Source organism: Amblyomma mixtum, chromosome 1, assembly GCF_055824585.1.
Source record: "Amblyomma mixtum isolate Tamu chromosome 1, ASM5582458v1, whole genome shotgun sequence".
NCBI classification, from domain to species: Eukaryota; Metazoa; Arthropoda; class Arachnida; order Ixodida; family Ixodidae; genus Amblyomma; species Amblyomma mixtum.
Genome location: NC_143012.1, coordinates 125,661,993 through 125,669,038, shown reverse-complemented (window position 1 = coordinate 125,669,038; position 7,046 = coordinate 125,661,993). Strand labels below are relative to the sequence as shown.

The following is a 7,046-nucleotide window of genomic DNA, read 5'->3' as shown; positions in this document are numbered from 1 at the left end:
TTCGCCGAGGTGCTCCTTATATTCCGTTAGTAGTGGCGCAGAAATTGCGCGGTTGGGATCCGGGTGTCTCAAGCGGACGCGAATGCCAGGCCTTTGCCATGTGTCTTGACTGCTGATGGTGCCGGATGCAACCAAAAATTTGACTGTCTTCTACAGCGTGACCTGAGTGAACAGTAATGGGTTCACCGATGCGTTTTTAATGGTAACACCGTGCCCTCTGAAGCCTTGTTCGCCGAGGTGCTCCTTATATTCCATTAGTAGTGGCGCAGAAATTGCGCGGGTGGGATCTTGGTGTCTCAAGGGGACGCGAATGCCAGGCCTTTGCCATGTGTCCTGACTGCTGATGGTGCCGGGTGCAACCAAAAATTTGACTGTCTTCTACAGCGTGACCTGGGTGAACGGTAAAGGGTTCACCGATGCGTTGGTCACGGTAACACCATGCCCTCTGAAGCCTTGTTCGCCGAGTTGCTCCTTATATTCCATTATTAGTGGCGCAGAAATTGCGCGGTTGGGATCCGGGTGTCTCAAGAGGACGCGAATGCCAGGCCTTTGCCATGTGTCTTGACTGGTGATGGTGCCGGGTGCAACCAAAAATTTGACTGTCTTCTACAGCGTGACCTGGCGAACAGTAAAGGGTTCACCGATGCGTTGGTCACGGTAACACCGTGCCCTCTAAAGCCTTGTTCGCCGAGGTACTCCTTATATTCCATTAGTAGTGGCGCAGAAATTGGGCGGTTGGGATCCGGGTGTCTCAAGGGGACGGGAATGCCAGGCCTTTGCCATGTGTCTTGACTGCTGATGGTGCCGGGTGCAACCAAAAATTTGACTGTCTTCTACAGCGTGACCTGGGTGAAACGTAAAGGGTTCACCGATACCGATGCGTTGGTCACGGTAACACCGTGCCCTCTGAAGCCTTGTTCGCCGAGGTGCTCCTTATATTCCATTAGTAGTGGCGCAGAAATTGCGCGGTTGGGATCCGGGTGTCTCAAGGGGACGGGAATGCCAGGCCTTTGCCATGTGTCTTCACTGCTGATGGTGCCGGGTGCAACTAAAAATTTGACTGTCTTCTACAGCGTGACCCTGGTGAAACGTAAAGGGTTCACCGATACCGATGCGTTGGTCACGGTAACACCGTGCCCTCTGAAGCCTTGTTCGCCGAGGTGCTCCTTATATTCCATTAGTAGTGGCGCAGAAATTGCGCGGTTGGGATCCGGGTGTCTCAAGGGGACGCGAATGCCAGGCCTTTGCCATGTGTCTTGACTGCTGATGGCGCCGGATGCAACCAAAAATTTGACTGTCTTCTACAGCGTGACCTGAGTGAACAGTAATGGGTTCACCGATGCGTTTTTAATGGTAACACCGTGCCCTCTGAAGCCTTGTTCGCCGAGGTGCTCCTTATATTCCATTAGTAGTGGCACAGAAATTGCGCGGGTGGGATCTTGGTGTCTCAAGGGGACGCGAATGCCAGACCTTTGCCATGTGTCTTGACTGCTGATGGTGCCGGATGCAACCAAAAATTTGACTGTCTTCGAGAGCGTGACCTGGATGAACAGTAAAGGGTTCACCAAGCGTTGGTCACAGTAACACCGTGCCCTCTGAAGCCTTGTTCGCCGAGGTGCTCCTTATATTCCATTATTAGTGGCGCAGAAATTGCGCGGGTGGGATCTGGGTGTCTCAAGGGGACGCGAATGCCAGGCCTTTGCCATGTGTCTTGACTGCTGATGGCGCCGGATGCAACCAAAAATTTGACTGTCTTCTACAGCGTGACCTGGGTGAACAGTAAGGGTTCACCGATGCGTTGGTCACGGTAACACCGTGCCCTCTGAAGCCTTGTTCGCCGAGGTGCTCCTTATATTCCATTAGTAGTGGCGCAGAAATTGCGCTGTTGGGATCTGGGTGTCTCAAGCGGACGCGAATGCCAGGGCTTTGCCATGTGGCTTGACTGCTGATGGCGCCGGATGCAACCAAAAATTTGACTGTCTTCTACAGCGTGACCTGGGTGAACAGTAAAGGGTTCACCGATGCGTTGGTCACGGTAACACCGTGCCCTCTGAAGCCTTGTTCGCCGAGGTGCTCATTATATTCCATTAGTAGTGGCGCAGAAATTGCGCGGGTGGGATCTGGGTGTCTCAGAAAGAGCGCTCTTTCTGTCTTCTGCCTCTTCCTGTGTACGTTTGTTCGTGTGCGCAACGCCATCCCAAGAAAGCTATGCACCAACTCGCCCAGCAAGAAGTTCTTCTACATTACTTTGTAGCCGTATGGCTGCGCTTGGGTGGATGTCAATGAGTAATTACTCCCTTACTACAAATCTACTCCACCTTGGGGGATTCCCCTAAAAGTTTGATCAACACATTTCCCACTTCGAGTTATTGATCAATTCGCTCTCGCCCTACCATAAGCTTGCCGTCCCGGTTAGCTCAATTGCTAGAGCGACTGCTCCGGTGAAGCGGTGGTCCCGGGTTCGGACCCCGGACCAGGACGAATTTTCCTTTAACTGCGAAGTTTCTGAGAAAGCTGTATAGCTTTCCTTTGTAGCCGTATGGGTGCGCTTGGGTGGATGTCAATGAGTAATTACTCCCTTATTACAAATCTACTCCACCTTGGGGGTTTCCCGTAAAAATTTGAGCAACACTTTTCCCACTTCGAGTTATTGATCAATTCGCTCTCGCCCTACCATAAGCTTGCCCTCCCGGTTAGCTCAATTGGTAGAGCGACTGCTCCGGTGAAGCGGTGGTACCGGGTTCGAACCCCGGACCACGACGAATTTTTCTTTAACTGCGAAGTTTCTGAGAAAGCTATATAGCTTTCCTTTGTAGCCGTATGGCTGCGCTTGGGTGGATGTCAATGAGTAATTACTCCCTTACTACAAATCTACTCCACCTTGGGGGATTCCCCTAAAAATTTGATCAACACTTTTCCCACTTCGAGTTATTGATCAATTCGCTCTCGCCCTACCATAAGCTTGCCGTCCCGGTCAGCTCAATTGGTAGAGCGACTGCTCCGGTGAAGCGGTGGTCCCGGGTTCGAACCCAGGACCAGGATGAATTTTTCTTTAACTGCGAAGTTTCTGAGAAAGCTGTATAGCTTTCCTTTGTAGCCGTATGGCTGCGCTTGGGTGGATGTCAATGAGTAATTACTCCCTTATTACAAATACTTATTACAACTACTCCACCTTGGGGGATTCCCCTAAAACTTTGATCAACACTTTTCCAACTTCGAGTTATTGATCAAATCTCTCTCGCCCTACCATAAGCTTGCTGTCCCGGTTAGCTCAATTGCTAGAGCGACTGCTCCGGTGAAGCGGTGGTCCCGGGTTCGAAGCCCGGACCAGTACGAATTTCTCTTTAACTGCGAAGTTTCTGAGAAAGCTGTATAGCTTTCCTTTGTAACCGTATGGCTGCGCTTGGGTGGATGTCAATGAGTAATTACTCCCTTATTACAAATTTACTCCACCTTGGGGGATTCCCCTAAAAATTTGATCAACACTTTTCCCACTTCGAGTTATTGACCAATTCGCTCTCGCCCTACCATAAGCTTGCCGTCCCGGTTAGCTCAATTGCTAGAGCGACTGCTCCGGTGAAGCGGTGGTCCCGGGTTCCAACCCCGGACCAGAACGAATTTTCCTTTAACTGCGAAGTTTCTGAGAAAGCTGTATAGCTTTCCTTTGTAACCGTATGGCTGCGCTTGGGTGGATGTCAATGAGTAATTACTCCCTTATTACAAATGTACTCCACCTTGGGGGATTCCCCTAAAAATTTGATCAACACTTTTCCCACTTCGAGTTATTGATCAATTCGCTCTCGCCCTACCGTAAGCTTGCCGTCCCGGTTAGCTCAATTGGTAGAGCGACTGCTCCGGTGAAGCGGTGGTCCCGGGTTCGAACCCCGGACCACTACGAATTTTTCTTTAACTGCGAAGTTTCTGAGAAAGCTGTATAGCTTTCCTTTGTAGCCGTATGGCTGCGCTTGGGTGGATGTCAATGAGTAATTACTCCCTTACTACAAATCTACTCCACCTTGGGGGATTCCCCTAAAAATTTGATCAACACTTTTCCCACTTCGAGTTATTGACCAATTCGCTCTCGCCCTACCATAAGCTTGCCGTCCCGGTTAGCTCAATTGGTAGAGCGACTGCTCCGGTGAAGCGGTGGTCCCGGGATCGAACCCCGGACCACTACGAATTTTTCTTTAACTGCGAAGTTTCTGAGAAAGCTGTATAGCTTTCCTTTGTAGCCGTATGGCTGCGCTTGGGTGGATGTCAATGAGTAATTACTCCCTTATTACAAATGTACTCCACCTTGGGGGATTCCCCTAAAAATTTGATCAACACTTTTCCCACTTCGAGTTATTGATCAATTCGCTCTCGCCCTACCGTAAGCTTGCCGTCCCGGTTAGCTCAATTGGTAGAGCGACTGCTCCGGTGAAGCGGTGGTCCCGGGTTCGAACCCCGGACCACTACGAATTTTTCTTTAACTGCGAAGTTTCTGAGAAAGCTGTATAGCTTTCCTTTGTAGCCGTATGGCTGCGCTTGGGTGGATGTCAATGAGTAATTACTCCCTTATTACAAATGTACTCCACCTTGGGGGATTCCCCTAAAAATTTGATCAACACTTTTCCCACTTCGAGTTATTGATCAATTCGCTCTCGCCCTACCGTAAGCTTGCCGTCCCGGTTAGCTCAATTGGTAGAGCGACTGCTCCGGTGAAGCGGTGGTCCCGGGATCGAACCCCGGACCACTACGAATTTTTCTTTAACTGCGAAGTTTCTGAGAAAGCTGTATAGCTTTCCTTTGTAGCCGTATGGCTGCGCTTGGGTGGATGTCAATGAGTAATTACTCCCTTATTACAAATGTACTCCACCTTGGGGGATTCCCCTAAAAATTTGATCAACACTTTTCCCACTTCGAGTTATTGATCAATTCGCTCTCGGCCTACCGTAAGCTTGCCGTCCCGGTTAGCTCGATTGGTAGAGCGACTGCTCCGGTGAAGCGGTGGTCCCGGGATCGAACCCCGGACCACTACGAATTTTTCTTTAACTGCGAAGTTTCTGAGAAAGCTGTATAGCTTTCCTTTGTAGCCGTATGGCTGCGCTTGGGTGGATGTCAATGAGTAATTACTCCCTTACTACAAATCTACTCCACCTTGGGGGATTCCCCTAAAAATTTGATGAACACTTTTCCTACTTCGAGTTATTGATCAATTCGCTCTCGCCCTACCATAAGCTTGCCGTCCCGGTTAGCTCAGTTGGTAGAGCGACTGCTCCGGTGAAGCGGTGGTCCCGGGTTCGAACCCCGGACCAGGATGAATTTTTCTTTAACTGCGAAGTTTCTGAGAAAGCTGTATAGCTTTCCTTTGTAGCCGTATGGCTGCGCTTGGGTGGATGTCAATGAGTAATTACTCTCTTACTACAAATCTACTCCACCTTGGGGGATTCCCCTAAAAATTTGATCAACACTTTTCCAACTTCGAGTTATTGATCAATTCGCTCTCGCCCTACCATAAGCTTGCCGGCCCGGTCAGCTCAATTGGTAGAGCGACTGCTCCGGTGAAGCGGTGGTCCCGGGTTCGAACCCCGGACCAGTACGAATTTTTCTTTAACTGCGACGTTTCTGAGAAAGCTGTATAGCTTTCCTTTGTAACCGTATGGCTGCGCTTGGGTGGATGTCAATGAGTAATTACTCCCTTATTACAAATGTACTCCACCTTGGGGGATTCCCCTAAAAATTTGATCAACACTTTTCCCACTTCGAGTTATTGACCAATTCGCTCTCGCCCTACCATAAGCTTGCCGTCCCGGTTAGCTCAATTGCTAGAGCGACTGCTCCGGTGAAGCGGTGGTCCCGGGTTCCAACCCCGAACCAGGACGAATTTTGCTTTAACTGCGAAGTTTCTGAGAAAGCTGTATAGCTTTCCTTTGTAGCCCTATGGCTGCACTTGGGTGGATGTCAATGAGTAATTACTCCCTTATTACAAATCTACTCCACCTTGGGGGATTCCCATAAAAATTTGTTCAACACTTTTCCCACTTCGAGTTATTGATCAATTCGCTCTCGCCCTACCATAAGCTTGCCGTCCCGGTTAGCTCAATTGGTAGAGCGACTGCTCCGGTGAAGCGGTGGTCCCGGGTTCGAACCCCGGACCACTACGAATTTTTCTTTAACTGCGAAGTTTCTGAGAAAGCTGTATAGATTTCCTTTGTAGCCGTATGGCTGCGCTTGGGTGGATGTCAATGAGTAATTACTCCCTTATTACAAATGTACTCCACCTTGGGGGATTCCCCTAAAAATTTGATCAACACTTTTCCCGCTTCGAGTTATTGATCAATTCGCTCTCGCCCTACCATAAGCTTGCCGTCCCGGTTAGCTCAATTGGTAGAGCGACTGCTCCGGTGAAGCGGTGGTACCGGGTTCAAACCCCGGACCAGGACGGATTTTTCTTTAACTGCGAAGTTTCTGAGAAAGCTATATAGCTTTCCTTTGTAGCCGTTTTCTTGGGATGGCGTTGCGCACACGAACAAACGTACACAGGAAGAGGCAGAAGACAGAAAGAGCGCTCTTTCTGTCTTCTGCCTCTTCCTGTGTACGTTTCTTCGTGTGCGCAACGCCATCCCAAGAAACCAATGCACCAACTCGCCCAGCAAGAAGTTCTTCTACATTACTTTGTAGCCGTATGGCTGCGCTTGGGTGGATGTCAATGAGTAATTACTCCCTTACTACAAATCTACTCCACCTTGGGGGATTCCCCTAAAAATTTGATCAGCACTTTTCCCACTTCGAGTTATTGATCAATTCGCTCTCGCCCTACCATAAGCTTGCCGTCCCGGTTAGCTCAATTGCTAGAGCGACTGCTCCGGTGAAGCGGTGGTCCCGGGTTCGAACCCCGGACCAGGACGAATTTTCCTTTAACTGCGAAGTTTCTGAGAAAGCTGTATAGCTTTCCTTTGTAGCCGTATGGGTGCGCTTGGGTGGATGTCAATGAGTAATTACTCCCTTATTACAAATCTACTCCACCTTGGGGGTTTCCCCTAAAAATTTGATCAACACTTTTC

The 7,046-nt window shown here is 49.5% G+C and overlaps 1 non-coding gene across 1 annotated transcript; it reads left to right on the top strand.

Annotated features, from left to right (window-relative positions):
- The first annotated feature begins 5,227 nt into the window (after window positions 1-5,227).
- Window positions 5,228-5,301, top strand: TRNAT-GGU (transfer RNA threonine (anticodon GGU)). Its single transcript has one exon. It is a non-coding gene; the product is annotated as a tRNA-Thr (tRNA).
- The last annotated feature ends 1,745 nt before the right edge of the window (window positions 5,302-7,046 follow it).